The sequence below is a fragment of the Musa acuminata genome, chromosome BXJ1-5 (genome assembly GCF_036884655.1).
Source record: "Musa acuminata AAA Group cultivar baxijiao chromosome BXJ1-5, Cavendish_Baxijiao_AAA, whole genome shotgun sequence".
Lineage (NCBI taxonomy): Eukaryota > Viridiplantae > Streptophyta > Magnoliopsida > Zingiberales > Musaceae > Musa > Musa acuminata.
Window position 1 is genome coordinate 17,670,802 of NC_088331.1, and position 15,542 is coordinate 17,686,343.

Below are 15,542 nucleotides of genomic sequence, written 5' to 3' on the forward strand. Positions count from 1 at the left end.
CCGCCTCCCACGCACTCTCTGTTTCTTCGAGAAACAGAGAGGAGCGATGGGGCGTGAGGAGAGAAGAAAGAAGAAGAAGAAGAAGAGGGAAAAGAAGAGAGGAGGAAGAGGGAGAAGAGAAGAAAAGAAGAAGAAGAAGAAGAGAGGGAAGATGGAGAGGAGAGGGGGAGGCAGCAGTAGTAGCTAGGGCTGCTGCACCTCTGTTTCCCGCAGGTGGAAACAAAGGAGAGTATGTGTGGGGTGTTGGGGAGGAGAAGGGAAGAAGAAGAAGAAGAAGAAGAAGAAGAAGAAGAAGAAGAAGAAGAAGAAGAAGAGAGGAGGATAGCTGCGGCAAGGCTGCAGCGAGGAGGTGTGTGGCATTGGGGAGGAAAAAGGAAGAGGAGAAGAAGAGAAGGAGAAGAAGAGAAGGAGAAGAGAGGGAAGAGGGAGAGGAGCGAGAGGTGGCACCAGCTAGGGCTGCAGCACCTCTGTTTCCTGTAGGTGAAAACAGAGGAGAGGTGTGGGGCGTTCGAAGAGGAGAAGAAGAAGAAGAGGAAGAGAAGAGGAAGAGGAAGCAGGAGAAGAGGTTGTGATACCTCTGTTTCCTGCAGAGGAAACAGAGGAGAGGGTGTGTGTGACGCTGGGGAGGAGGAGGGAAGAAGAAGAGGAGAAGAAGAAGAGAAGGAAAGGAGGAGCTGCGGCTGCGGCGGTGGAATCTGCAACTAGAAGAGAAGGAGAGGAAGAGATGGTGAGGAAGAAGAGAAGAAGTAGAAGCGGGTGAACAGGCAGCACCTCTATTTCCTGCAGGAGGAAACAGAGGAAAGGAGGTGCTGTTCGTCAGGGAGAAGAAGGGGAGGAAGGAGAAGAAGAGAAGAAGAAGAAAGGAAGGAGAAGGAAGAGGAGAAGGGAAAGAAGTAGCTGCGGCTGCGGCTGCGGCTGTGGCAGCTGCAGCTATGGCAGGGAAAGAGGAAGAGAAAGGAAGAAGGGAAGGAGAGGAAGAAGAGAAGGGAAAGAAGGGGCTGCGGCTGCGGCGATGGCAGCTGCAGTTGGAAGAGAAGAAGGAGAGGAAGATGAGCAGGGGAGGAAGAAGAGGCTGTGGCCGTGGCTGAGGCTGCGACTGCAGCAGTGCAGCTGGGAAAGAAGAGAAGGAAAGGAAGAAGAAGAGAAAGGAAAAGGGAAGAAGAGAGGAAGAGGAGAAGGGGAGGCAACTGTGGTAGTGGCAGCTGCAGCTGGAAGAGAAGGAGAGGAAATAGAGCAGGGGAGGAAGAAGAGGTTGCGGCTATGGTGGCTGCGGCCATGGCTGCGACTACGACTGCGGCAGTTGCAGTTGGGAAAGAAAAGAAAGGAAAAGGGAAAAAGGGGCTGCGAACGGAATTGCGGCCGTAGTGGCAGCGACTGCGTATGCAGTAGTTATGTCTGCGAGAGAAGGGAGCAAGGAAGTAGTACAGTGGAAGGGGCTGCGGTCGTGGCTCCGACTGTGGTAGTGGCAGCGGCGATGGCTGCGACAACTGTGTTTGAAAAAGAAAATGAAGGAATGAGAGTAAGAGAGAGCAGGTGGCTATGTCTCTATGTTCTGCATGAGTTGCAATTGTGGAGGAAAAAGAAAAGATGTGTAGAAAATGAAACAGAGAGAGAGGACATGGAGGAAAAGTAGAAGGATTTGGGCTGGCACATTCTTTGGATCTTCGTATCAAAATCTTTGAAAGGCAAGTTCCCTGATCGTTTCTCCTATAATTGCTCTGATATTTCTTATTGCAAGTTCCCTTATCGTTCCTCCTGTAATTGTTCTAATCTTTCCTATTGCAAGTATCCTGATATTTCCTCACTGCCATTTTTATCTCTACATTTGCTTTGAATATGAGGAACTTTGAATTGTTCTAGCCTTGCATTAGATATATCTCCTGTTTAGACGTAACAATTCGAATCTGTGCAACTTCTGAGATTCTGACCTTTTGATACCGAGCTGCCTATAAGTCTTTGTTGGAAACTCTGATTTGTTCAAAACTGATTTCATTGGAAACTAGACTCGTAGATCTTTCTTTGATATATGGATTGAAAGATTTGGAATCCAAACACCTGCCCAGTTATCTGTTGAATCTGACATTATGAATTCTGCCAACAGAGATTTTGTTCTATGACTCTTGCTTACCAAATTATTTGTAACTCTCTCTATTGGATAGTTCAATTCATATGAAGCCTGTCTTATCCGAAAGTATTATACAATGATTATTTCTGAGTAAATTGGAGCACGATTGATAGTTTGAATCATTTGTTCAATGTGCCTCTTGTATTTTGCCAGAAATTGAGCTTAGGTCGATTTCTCATATTCTGGTTTCATTCCTTTAGAAATTGATATTCTTAAGCCTTCTTATTCAATTGAGCTTTATATTACTGCTTTGAATTCTTGTATGCTCTTGTCCTTAAAATTATTTGCATTCTTGAAAACTATTGTGTAACGTTTATGCTATATCGTATTGACTCCTATAGGCACATGTGTATCCCATCGTTCCGCATTTGCTTTCGATATGTGCCTATTCCATTTCATTCCAAAATCTGAATACATTTGGGAGAGATTTGTTCCTTGCATCGTATTGTCACGAAAAGGCACATGTACGTTTTGTTGTTCCGCGTGTGCTTCCGATATATGCTACTTATTGTTAAAACTACCTTCTTGTACTTTGGTGTTTGTGGGATTGTCTGGACCTTTGCCAGAAATGGTAAAGGGTATGTGCTTAGAGCCTGCGATGCTCTGCCGGCCCCCTCTGACTTCACCTAGACGTGGGTGGATGTAGCTCCCAAACGTGGGAGACTTCTGTCTGGTGGTCATTCAGAAATGGATGAATCACAATTCTGTTTGAGATCCCACTACACCTTCTATATGTTTGATATGATATCCAGAGCTTTGGTTATGTGTTTCTGTACATGCTTTGGATAAGAATGATATGATTGCAACGTCAAGGACGACATTTGAGCTTCTGTACAGTATTTGTTTTTGATATGCTCTGAAATGGTTCATTCTCTGTTGATATGTTTCGAAATGTTCCATATGCCGTTGATATGCTCCGGAACATTTCATACGCCATTGATAAGCTCCGAAATGTTTCATTTGTTATTGATATGCTCCGAAACATTTCATATGCCTTTGTTATGCTCCGAAATGTTTCATCTGTTATTGGCATGCTTCGAAATGTTCCATATGTCGTTGATATGCTCAGGAACTTTTCCTACGCTATTGATATGTTCCAATTACTCTGTGCTCCATTTGCTATGAACTGATATATTCTGAAATGTCCTATTTGCCATTATTATGCTCCGGATCATCTCGTACGCTATTGATATACTCCAATTACTCTGTGCTCCATTTGTTATGAATCAAATATGTTTTGAATGATATGATACATATGATTTTGTATCTAATGAAATGGTATCCTTGAGAATTCTTGTATTCTGCCTTGCATTATGATACCTTACTTGTTTGAAACCATTCCTTTTGTTCTGAATATGCTTTGTCACTTGCTGAGCTGTTTTTAGCTCATTCCGTTGTTATATAAATCTTTCAGGTCAGCTTGTCACCATTTGAGATGTTTGATTTGGGCTGAGGCAGTGGATAGCTATTCAGAATTATGGGCAAGTCTTGTTGGTTGTTATGCTATTGTTGTATAAGCATATTTTGTATGTAATGAAATGTTGTTGATGAATTGAAATGGATATACTATGTAAAAGTGTTAGAAGATCTCTCTTATTTGGAATTTTGGAATGTTAAGTCTAATTTATGACGATATGAACTTGTGGTGAATAGTTGGAGTTCTGATTGTATAATTTATTTAGCTTGTGGATTTATAAATGTTGTTCATGTTTGTCAAGTTGGCTTGAGTTGCCATAAATGTGAATTATCGAGTGATGTGATATATAATTATAAACTACACAGGTTTTATAGATGTGAATTTGATAGAATGTTTTTCAGTGTCCTCAAATGTGTGTTTGGATCCTGGATTGGTTTGTGTTGAAAATTTTAATATATCATGGATATTTTGAGGGGCGTGACAACCACTTTCTGATAGGGCGGTACCACCGCTTACCAACATTAACTGCCGATAATACCATCACCTAGTCTAGGTGGTACTAATTCCCAGTCTGGGCGATACCATTGCCTAGACCACTTGGGAGATGGAGTCCCTAAGTGGTACTGTCGGCCATGACTTTAGGTGCTGAATGGGCTGTTCAACCGGCCTAATTCAGCCATGTTAAGGGCCTAGTTAGCCCCTAATTGAGTTAGTGGGATTGACTCCCAATCCTAACTCAACTTATGGTCTAACTACAATAATTAAGATATTTAACTAAGCAATCTCTATCCGATATATCAATTGTTCTCTCGGTGAACTTCTGATGAACTTTCGACAAACTTCCGACGAACACTCGACAAACTCTCAATGAACTCCCGACGAACTCTTGGCGAGCTTTTGACAAACTTTCGGCACATCGTCCGAATCTTCGACATATCGTCCGATCTTTGACTCTGGCCCAACATTTGCTTTATGCCTTCATTGCTATCATAGTTAATCCTGCAACACTTATCTCAATATATAGATTAGATCAATAATTTACCAATTAATTTCATTATCAAAATATGAGATTCAACACCAATGACTATCAATCTGATGGCATGTAATTCCCATATAATAATAGTACATTTGTCAATGATTACTCTATATACTAGAATAAATTGAAACATATGTATTGAAAGCTCAAAATAAAATTTATAAATATTTTTTACTTTTTTCTTTAAGCTTGTGAACAACCGGTATGAGAGTGGATCAAGGAACGCATCTTCCAATTATAGGGAAATCTAGGGAGTGTGCCAAATCTCATAAGCCTTTTCGTAAATAGAAACTTAATTGAATTCATTTTTATCCAAAGCACAAAACAAAGCATTTATAGCTTTGGCATTCAAAGAGAAAGTCTTCTTCTCCAAATCATTCAATTTATTCATTAGAAGAGAAGACTTTTGAAATTTATTTTTAACGATATTCCATAACTCAAAATTCATAGAAAGCAATAGAACTCTCATTCTAGTTTTTCAATATGCGTAGTCCATCCTATTGAACATAGGAGGACAAATGATAGAGTGACTCTCTTGAAATCCGATGAAAGCTATTTCTCTTAGGTGTTAAACTAAATGAGAAAAACATGGCTTTGATACCAAATGTTAGGATCGAGTCAATACTAAGAGGGGGGGAGGGGAGGGGGGGGGGGGGGGGGTGTGAATTAGTGCTTTCGTAAAAACCTCAACGATACGAAAATCTTGTTCGATAAAATCGCATCGGAAAGATGAGTAAACTTAAAAGCATTTGTAAGCATAGTGAATAAGTAAATTAGTTTGTAATATGAATGAAAAGCATAAAGTAAATATAAATCAGATTTATAGTGGTTTGGTCGTCATGACCGACATCCACTCTCTATTCCTCTTCACTCGAGGCAATCGGTTTCCACTACCGATTTTCCTTCAATGGATAAAGATCAACTACCTTTTTACACTCTTCTCCTTTTGATAGGCTTAGGAGAGAACCTTTACAACCTCTCTTTTAGACCTCACTCCTCCCTTAGAAAACTTCTAACTCTGAGAGGAAGAGACTCTAAATCCTAAGAGAGTTTCCAATTTTTCTCAAGTATTCTTTCCCCCTTTTCTCAAGGAATAGCTGGGGTATTTATAGACCCCAAATGACTTCAAAATTGGAGCCATAAAAGGTCTCATCTTAGGTTTCTTGGGTCCTAGTGGTACCATCACCTGTGTTGGGCGGTACTATCGCCTGTAGCATTGACACTAGGTGGTACTATTGCCCAGTCTAGTGGTACTACTACCTGACATAGTTTCGGACACTATGTCTTGGAGATTAAGCCTATGGCGGTGCCACCGCATGACGTAGCTACTGGTCACTGAATGGGCCTTTCTCTTGGCCCAAAACAACCCCACTTTGGGCCTAGTTGGCCCATAATTGAGTTGACTTAATTACATTTTAAACTAACTCAATTACAACTAAAACTACTTTAATCTAGATAATTATTACAAAGCATTAACCACATGTTGTCTGGCATGTCCTTGGTTCATCGACGCTTCATCCAATCCTTCGGCGTATCTTCCTCTTTTGCATCCTTTTGCCCAATCAGCATGTTGACCTCCGTAACTCTGATCTCCTTGGCGCAATGTTCGCTTTTCTAGGCTCGATGCACGAACTCAAGACACGAAGCCTTCTACTGACATGTCGACCGATCCTCCGACTCAACGTCCAATCTTCTGATCATCAAGATCAAAAGTGTAACATATAATTCCAAAACATATGATTTCAAATCATCATTACTTCAAATCCTCATGCATAATAGAAAATCATCAAGTATGATACCAAACCTTTTAACATTTTCATTACATCAATACATCATTAAAACATCAAGCATGATTTCATTTAATATAAGACATTTTCAATCAAAATCATTTTGTTTATTGTAGTAATGTATTTTTCTTGTTAAGTGAATCTAACTCTTCTTGTTTAGTGCTACGAGTTAACATGCAATTGTCATGCTCAAATTTTTATTTTTTTTCAAAATCACTAGAAAGAGAAGCATGATATTTTTTTTTATTTTTTTTATTTTTTACTAACTAATTTAAAAATAACTCATGAAAAACATCAAGTAATTTCATAGTAAAGTAAAGGAGTTTCAAGTGAGTCATGAGTCATTTACCTCATCGTCGAGAGCCACCAAGGCATAGTCCACCACTTTATCTTTGTTGGTTTGCTTCTCGTCTTCAGATGCACTCATTTCGTTCTAAGTTACCTTGAGTGCTTTTTTGTTCTTTGGCAGCTTTTTCGTTTTAAGTTTAATTTTATTCTTAGTTTTATGTTTTATAAATTTTATAAATTTACTTGTGTATAGTTCTATGTCATCATCACTTGAGCTTTCGCTCGAGTGGTCTTCTTTTATTCTAAGTGCCAAGTCCTTCCTGTTCTTTAGAAGGTTATTCTTAAGTTCATTATGTTCATCATGTGCCTTGCTCATCATTTCATATGTCATCAATGAACCAATAAGTTCTTCAAGTGAAAAATTGTTTAAGTTCTTTGCCTCTGTACGATAGTTACTATTGAATCCTAATTTTTAGAAAGAGATCGTAAAACTTTATTAACAAGTTCAAAATTCAAAAAATATTTGCCAAAAGCTTTTAAACTATTGATGACATATGGAAAACGGGTGTACATGTCAACGATAGTTTCATTTGGCTTCATTCGAAATAATTCAAAATTTTCGATTGGCCCTATGAAATCTGTAATTTTTATCCATAACTGCTATTTCAATTGGCCCTTTGAAATCTATAAGATAGAGACTGTTAGTTTTGACCTTTCAGTACTCTATTATTTATAACTTTTTGTTAAAAATTCTGATCTATGAAAATATAATTTATCATAAACTAGACTCATAGATCTTTCTGTGCATATCTGATTTGAATGATTTGGAGTATAAATGCCTATTGAAACATCTGTTAAAATCAACTCTATGAATTATGTAAAACAGAGATAATATTCTTTGACCTTTGGTTACTAAACCGTTGATAACTCAATGTTGGAATCTCCGATTCATACAAAACTTAATTTATCTAAATCTAGATTGACAATCTTTTGAATGATCCCTATTTTGGGCAAATTGTAGTATAATTGGGTATCCAAATAATTCATGCAATGTGCCTCTCAAATTTTGTCAAAATCGAGCTTTGATTGATTCCGCCTATCTTTGTTTCAACTCTTTGGAAATTAATTTCAGCCAACATCCTTACTTTAGTTGAGCTTTACATTATTGCTTTGAATCCCTATATACTCTTGTCCTTCAGTTATTTATATATCTGAATATATTATGTAAACTTTATGTTTGTATCACAATGTTTCGTATAGGCACATGCATATCGTTGTTCTGCATATGTTTCCGATATGTCCCAATTTATTGTTCCCAATACCCTTTTGTACTCTGGTATTTGTGGGATAATATGAAACTTTACTAGAAATAGTAAGGGGATTATTTGGACCTTTGCTAGAAATGGTAAAGCGTATGTGCCTAGAGCCCGTGATGCTCTAGATTATGTTTGGTGGTCATTCAGAAATGGATGGATCATATTATGTTATGATCCCACTTCACCTTTTATCTGTTTAATATGGTATCTATAGCTTTGGTTATGTGCTTCTATATATGCTTTGGATAAGAATGAAATGTGTGCAATGTCAAATGCGACGTTTGAGCTTCTATTTCGTATTTGCTCTTTTGATATGCTCTGAAATGCTTCATATGCCATTGATATATTTTAAAGCATTTCATCTGCCATTGATATGCTTCAAAATCCTTCATATGCCATTGATATGGTCCAAAGCATTTCATCTGTCATTAATATATTCCGAAATGTTTCATTTGTTATTGATATACTCCGAAACATTTCATATATCCTTGATATGCTTCGTAATATTTCATATGCCATTGATATGCTATAAAATGCTTCCTATGTCATTGATATACTCTGAAATGTTTCATTTGTTATTGATATGCTACAAAACATTTATACGTCATTGATATGTTCTGAAATATTTCATACTCCATTGATATGTTTCAAAATATTTCATCTGCCATTGATATGCTCCGAAATGTTTCATATGCGATTGATATGCTCTGTAACATTTTATATGCCACTGATATGCTTCGAAATGCCTCCAATGCCATTGATATACTCTGAAAAGCTTCATATGCCATTGATATGTTCTGAAGCATTTCATCCGTCGTTGATATGTTTCAAAAGGTTTCATTTGTTATTGATATACTCTGAAACATTTCATACGTCCTTGATATGCTCTGAAATACTTCATATGCTATTAATATGCTCCGTAAATTTCTTATGCCACTAATATGCTCCAAAATACTTCCTATTCCATTGATACACTCCGAAATGCTTCATATGCAATTGATATGTTCTGAAGCATTTCATCCGTCATTGATATGTTCCGAAATATTTTATTTGTTATTGATATACTCTGAAACATTTCATACATCCTTGATATGCTCCGAAATGCTTCACATGCCATTAATATGCTTCGTAACATTTCATATACCATTGATATGCTCTGAAATGCTTTCTGTGCCATTGATATACTCCAAAATGCTTCATATGCCATTGATATGTTCCGAAGCATTTCATCCGTCATTGATATGTTCCAAAATATTTCATTTGTTATTGATATACTCTGAAACATTTCATATGTCCTTGATATACTCTGAAATGCTTCATATGTCATTGATATGCTTCGTAACATTTTATATGCTATTAATATGCTTCAAAATCTTTCTATGCTATTGATATACTTCGAAACGCTTTATATGCCATTGATATGTTCCGAAGCATTTCATCTACCATTATTATGTTCTGAAATATTTTATTCCGTCAATGATTTGCTCCAATTAGTCTTTACTCTCTTGTTATGAACAAAACATACTTCGAATGAAATGTATTGTAATTCTGCATTCATTGAGCAGCTATCTATGAACTCTTACATCTCTGCCTTGTATCTGGTACCTTATTTGCTTTGAAACTATCATTTTTCGCCATTGATATGTTAGTCGCTTGCTGAGCACTATGTGCTCACCCTATTGCTATATAAAATTTCTAGGATAGCTTGTCACTTGCTAGAATGTTTAAATTGACCTACGATAGTGGAAAGCTAGAAGACTTTAGGCAAACCTTTAGTGGATGATATGTTTTTGTTATATAAGTACACTGGTGTCTAATGGAATGTTGATGGTAAATATGAACTTATGAGTTTTGTAAAAGTTTAAAGGACCTCTCATGTTAACATTTTGGAGTGTAAAGTTTAATTTGTGTAATGATACAAACATGTGGTAAATATCAGTTTTATGATTCTATAGAATCCTACACTTGTGGATTTATGAGGTGGTTCTTGTCTTAATGAGTTGGTTTCAGATTTTATGATTCATCGAGTAATGTGGTATATGAATTTAAACTGCACAGGTTTTAGGAATTATGAAATTATAGATATGAATGATTTGAATGTTTTCTTAGTATCCTCAAATGTGTGTTTGGATCCTAGAATGGATTATTGGGGCATGACAGATAGTATCAAAGCATGATTTAAGGATATCTAAGATATTTGATATGTTTGATGTGCAAAATATATTGAGGTCTAGTAAACAATAGTGATCGATGAAAATTTTCTAATATTTCAGAGTATAGTGATCGATAAAAAATATATGTTAGAAACATATATATTTTCCAGCGAACTATAGTGATCGATGAAATGTTTCGGAGTATATCAATAACAAATAAAATATTTTAGAGTATATCAATGACATATGAAGCATTTTCATTCTTATCCAAAGCATATATAGAAGTACATAAATAAAGCTTTGGATATCATATCAAATAGATAGAAGGTGAAGTGGGATCCCAAACATAATCTGGTCCATCCATTTTTGAATGACCACCAAACATAATCTAAAACATCGCGGGCTCTAAGCTCATACCCTTTACCATTTTTGGCAAAGGTCCAAATAATCCCTTTACCATTTCTAGTAAAGTTTCATCTTATTCTATAAACACTAAAATATAAAAGGGTATTGTGAATAATAAATTGGGATATATCGGAAACACATATGGAACAACAGACTACATGTGCCTATACAAAACATTATGAAACAAACATGAACTTTACATAATAGATCCAGGTATGCAAATACTTATAGGATAAGAGTATATAGGGATTCAAAGTAATAATGAAAGCTCAACTGAAGTAAGAATATTAGCTGAAATCAATTTCCAAAGAGATGAAACAAGAATAGGTAGAATCGATCAAAGCTCGATTCTGACAAAATTTGAGAGACATAATTCATGAATTATTTGGATAACAAATTATACTCCAATTTGCTGAAAATAGGGATCATTAGAAAGATTTATCAATCTAGATTTAGATAAATTAAGTTTTGTATGAATTGGATATTCCAACATTGAGTTATCAATAGTTTAGTAACTAAAGGTCAGAGAACATTTTCTCTATTTTATAGAATTTATAGAGTTAATTTGAATAGATGATTCAATAGGTATTTATATTTCAAATCATTTAAATCAGATCTCCACAGAAAGATATATGAGTCAATTTTCTGATAAATTATATTTTTTATAGATTAGATTTTTCAACAGAGAGTTATAAGCAATAGAGTACTAAAAGGTCAAAATCGATAGTCTCTGTCTTATAAATTTCATAGGGTTAATTGAAATAATAGTTTGGATAGGAAAATAAACTCCAAATTTACCATTCTAAGTATTAAAAGAAAGAGTTTTGAGTCTATTTTCGGATAAATTTTTTTTTGTCTGAATCTAAAATTGGTGCAGAAAGTTATGGCTAGAAAAATATAGAAAGGTTAAATCTTCAAAAAATTTCAGATTCACAGTTTTGTTCCCAAATGAATGAAATATCACGTATGAAGCCAAAATCTTCCAAAATTTTTAGGATTAAGATGAAATTAGAGATCAAGAGTTCTGTAGGAAGGGGTTAGAATACTTGCCTTAAAAATATTTGAGTTCCAAAGGTGTGGAATTGATGCATAATCTCAAGCCAAGGCAAAGCTTTTACTTCCTCTACTTCAATTCCTCTTCCTTCTCTTCTCAAACTTATGCTACAACTCTTAAGTTTTCAGTTAGTTTCTCCTTTAATTACTTAGGTTTAGCTAATATAAGAATTTGCTAGGTGAAAAGCATGCATGAAAGAAGCCCATGTGTCATTCTTAGAACAAACATAGGTGGCACCCTCCTTAGGTTAGCTAGTGAAACATGTCCTTCATTTTTTTTTGTTAAAACTTAATATGAATCTTTCACAAATCATATCAAATTTTTAATATTTATATTTAGGTCTCTATATTACAAATAAGGCCTTATAAATATTTTTAAAATTTTATCGATAATATTATCGATTCAACAATAATCCATTCGAAGATCCAAACACACATTTGTGAACACTAAGAAAACATTCAAGTCATTCATATCTATAATTCTTTAATTCATAAAAACTATGCAGTTTAAAATCATATACTATATCACTCGATGAATCATAAAATTTAAAAACCTGCTCACCAAGACAATAACTATCTCATAAATCCACAAGTGTGGGAGTCTAAACATGAGAGGTTCTTTACACTTTTACAAAACTCATAAGTTCATATTTACCATCAACATTCCATTAGACACCAAGTATACTTATACAACAAAAATATATCATTCACTAAAAGTTTGCCTAAAGTCTTCTAGCTTTCCACTATCATAGCTCAATTTAAACATTCTAGCGAGCGACAAGCTATCCTAAAAATTTATATAGCAACAGGGTGAGCACATAGAGCTCAACAAGCGACTAACATATCATAGTGAAAAAGGACAGTTTCAAAGCAAATAAGGTACTAAATATAAGACAGGGATATAAGAGTTCATAGATAGCCACTCAACGAATGTAGAATTACAATGTCATTTCATTCGAAGCATGTTTTGTTCATAACAAGTGAGTAAAGACTAATTGGAGCAAATCATTGACGTAATGAAATATTTAAGAACATATTATTGGCAGATGAAATGCTTTGGAACATATTAATAGAATATGAAGCATTTTGGAGTATTTTAGTGGCATATGAACAATTTCGGAGTATATCAATGGTATATGAAATGTTATAGAGCATATCAATGGCATATGAAGCATTTCAGAGCATATCAAGGACGTATAAAATGTTTCAGAGTATATCAATAACAAATGAAACATTTCAAAACATATCAATGATGGATGAAATGCTTCGGAATACATCAATGGCATAGAAAGCATTTTGGAGCATATCAAAGAACAAATACGAAACAGAAGCTCAAACGTCGTATTTGACATTGCAAACATTTCATTCTTATCGAAAGCACATATAGAAGCACATATCCAAAGCTCCAGATATCATATCAAATAGATAGAAGGTGAGGTGGGATCCCAAACATAATCTCCCATGTTTGGGAGTGTCATCCATCCACGTCTGGATGAAGCTAGAGCGGGCCGACAGGACATTGCAGGCTCTAAACATATACCCTTTATCATTTCCGGCAAAGGTCCAAATAATCCCTTTACCATTTCTGGTAAATATCTATATAATCCCTTTATTATTTCTAGCAAAAGTCTAAATAATCCCACAAATACTAGAGTACAAAAGGGTATTGTGAACAATTAATTGGGGTATATCGGAAACACATGCAGAACAACGGAGTGCAAGTGCCTATACGAAACATTGCGATACCAACATGAACTTTACATAATAGATTTAGGTATACAAATAATTGAAGGACAAGAGTATACAAAGATTCAAAGCAATAATGTAAAGCTCAACTGAAATAATGATGTTGGCTAAAATCAATTTCCAAAGAGATGAAACAAGAATAGACGAAATCGATCAAATCTCGATTTCGATAGAATTTGAGAGGCACATTGCATGAATTATTTGGATCATAAATTATACTCTAATTTGCATAAGTTAGATATTATTCAAAATATGTATCAATCTAGATTTAGATAAATCAAATTTTGTATGAATTGGAGATTCCAACATTGAGTTATCAATAGTTTACTAACCAAAGGTCAGAGAACATTATCTCTGTTTTGCAGAATTCATAGAGTTAATTTGAATAGATGATTCAATAGATATTTATACTCCAAATCATTCAAATTAGATATGCACAAAAAGATCTATGAGTCTAGGATATGATAAATCATATTTTGCCAAGATCAAAGTTTTCAACAAAGAGTTATAAGCAATTGAGTACTAAAAGGTCAAAATCGATAGTCTCTATCTTACAGATTTTATAGCGTCAATTGAAATAATAGTTTGGATAGACAAATAAACTCCAAATTTACCATTATAGGTGTCAAAAGAAAGAAGTGTGAGTCTATTTTTGGATAAATTTAGCTTCTCCTAAATCCAAGATCTGAGCAGAAATTTATGGCTAGAAAAATACAGAAAGGTAAAATCTTTAAAAATTTTCAGATTCACATTTTTGTTCCCAAACGAAAGAAATATCATATATAAAGCCAAAATCTTCCAAAAATTTTAGGACTAAGATGAAATCAAAGATCAAGAGTTATGTAGGAAGGGATTAGAACACTTGTCTTAAACAAATTTGAGTCCTAAAGGTGTGGAATTGATGCAAAATCTCAAGCCAAAATAAAGCTTCTTCTCCTTCTTCTACTTCAATTCCTCTTCCCATCTCCTCTCAAACCCATGTTGGCTGTAGCTCTTAAGTTTTCCTTTAGTTGCTCCTTTAATTACTTAGGTTTGGCTAACACAAGAATTTGCTAGGTTGCAAATTTATCATATAATTTAAAACAACTAAAAAGTGAATGCATTTTGAAAATTTCTCGATCTCCATCTTATCAAATTTTCAATAAAAATTTGAAAAATCTACTTATGTCATTTTGAATCTCTTGAAAGTGATTTTGATAATTTTGATTATTTGAATTTGAATGAGTTTTTACCTATATCGTGATTTTGATTCCTCAGAATTGTAACTTGAAATATTTTATGAATCAAGATCTTCTATTATATATTCTCGTATTATTTAAGAGGATTTCTTTTATGAATCATGTACTTGACAACTTGAGATTTTTTATACATAAACAAGATCTTTTATTATCCAATGTTCCTTTTCTCTAGAGAAGAGATTCATCGAAATGAATTTTGATTCTTTCACTTGATATTTATAAATTGAGATTTATTATGAATCAAGATTTTTCATATTTTGTTCTCCTACAATTTTTTTTGCTATTCACTAAAGAGTGTTAGGATTGAGTCGACACTACGAGGGGGGGGGGGGGGAGGGTGGGGTGAATTAGTGCAGCGGATAAAAGCATCGGTTAAAAAAAAATCTTCATACGTTAAAACAAAATTGATCGTAGAAGATAGCTTGAAAGCGTGTTTGTTCGTAAGGGTAGTGAAAACCAAGTAAGGAGGAAGTGAAGTAATTACAAAGTAAGTAAATGGCAACAATAGAAAAGCAGAATTTATAGTGGTTTGGTCGTTGTGACCTACATCCACTTTCGATTCCTCCTCCGTCGAGGTCATCGGTGTCCACTAATGGTCTTCCTTCAATAGGCGAAGACCAACTACATCTTTATAGTGCTTTCTCTTTTTCACGGGTCTCAGAGACTGTGTATGGGCGGTACCACTACCTAGACTGGCGGTACCACCGCCTGATATAGTCTCGAATATTGCGCTATGACGGTTCCACCTATTCAATCACTATTTGGGAATTTCACTTGGCCCAACATAACCCAAACTTGGGCCCAGTTAGCCCCAAATTGAGTTGGCCCAATTCTAACCCAATTACAACTAAAACCTACTTCGAGCTAGACAATTATTATAAAGCTAAATCAATTGTTGTTTGGCATGTCATTGGTTCATCGACGCCTCATCTGATTCTTCGATGAATCGTCCTCTCTTGCATCCTATTGCCCAATCGG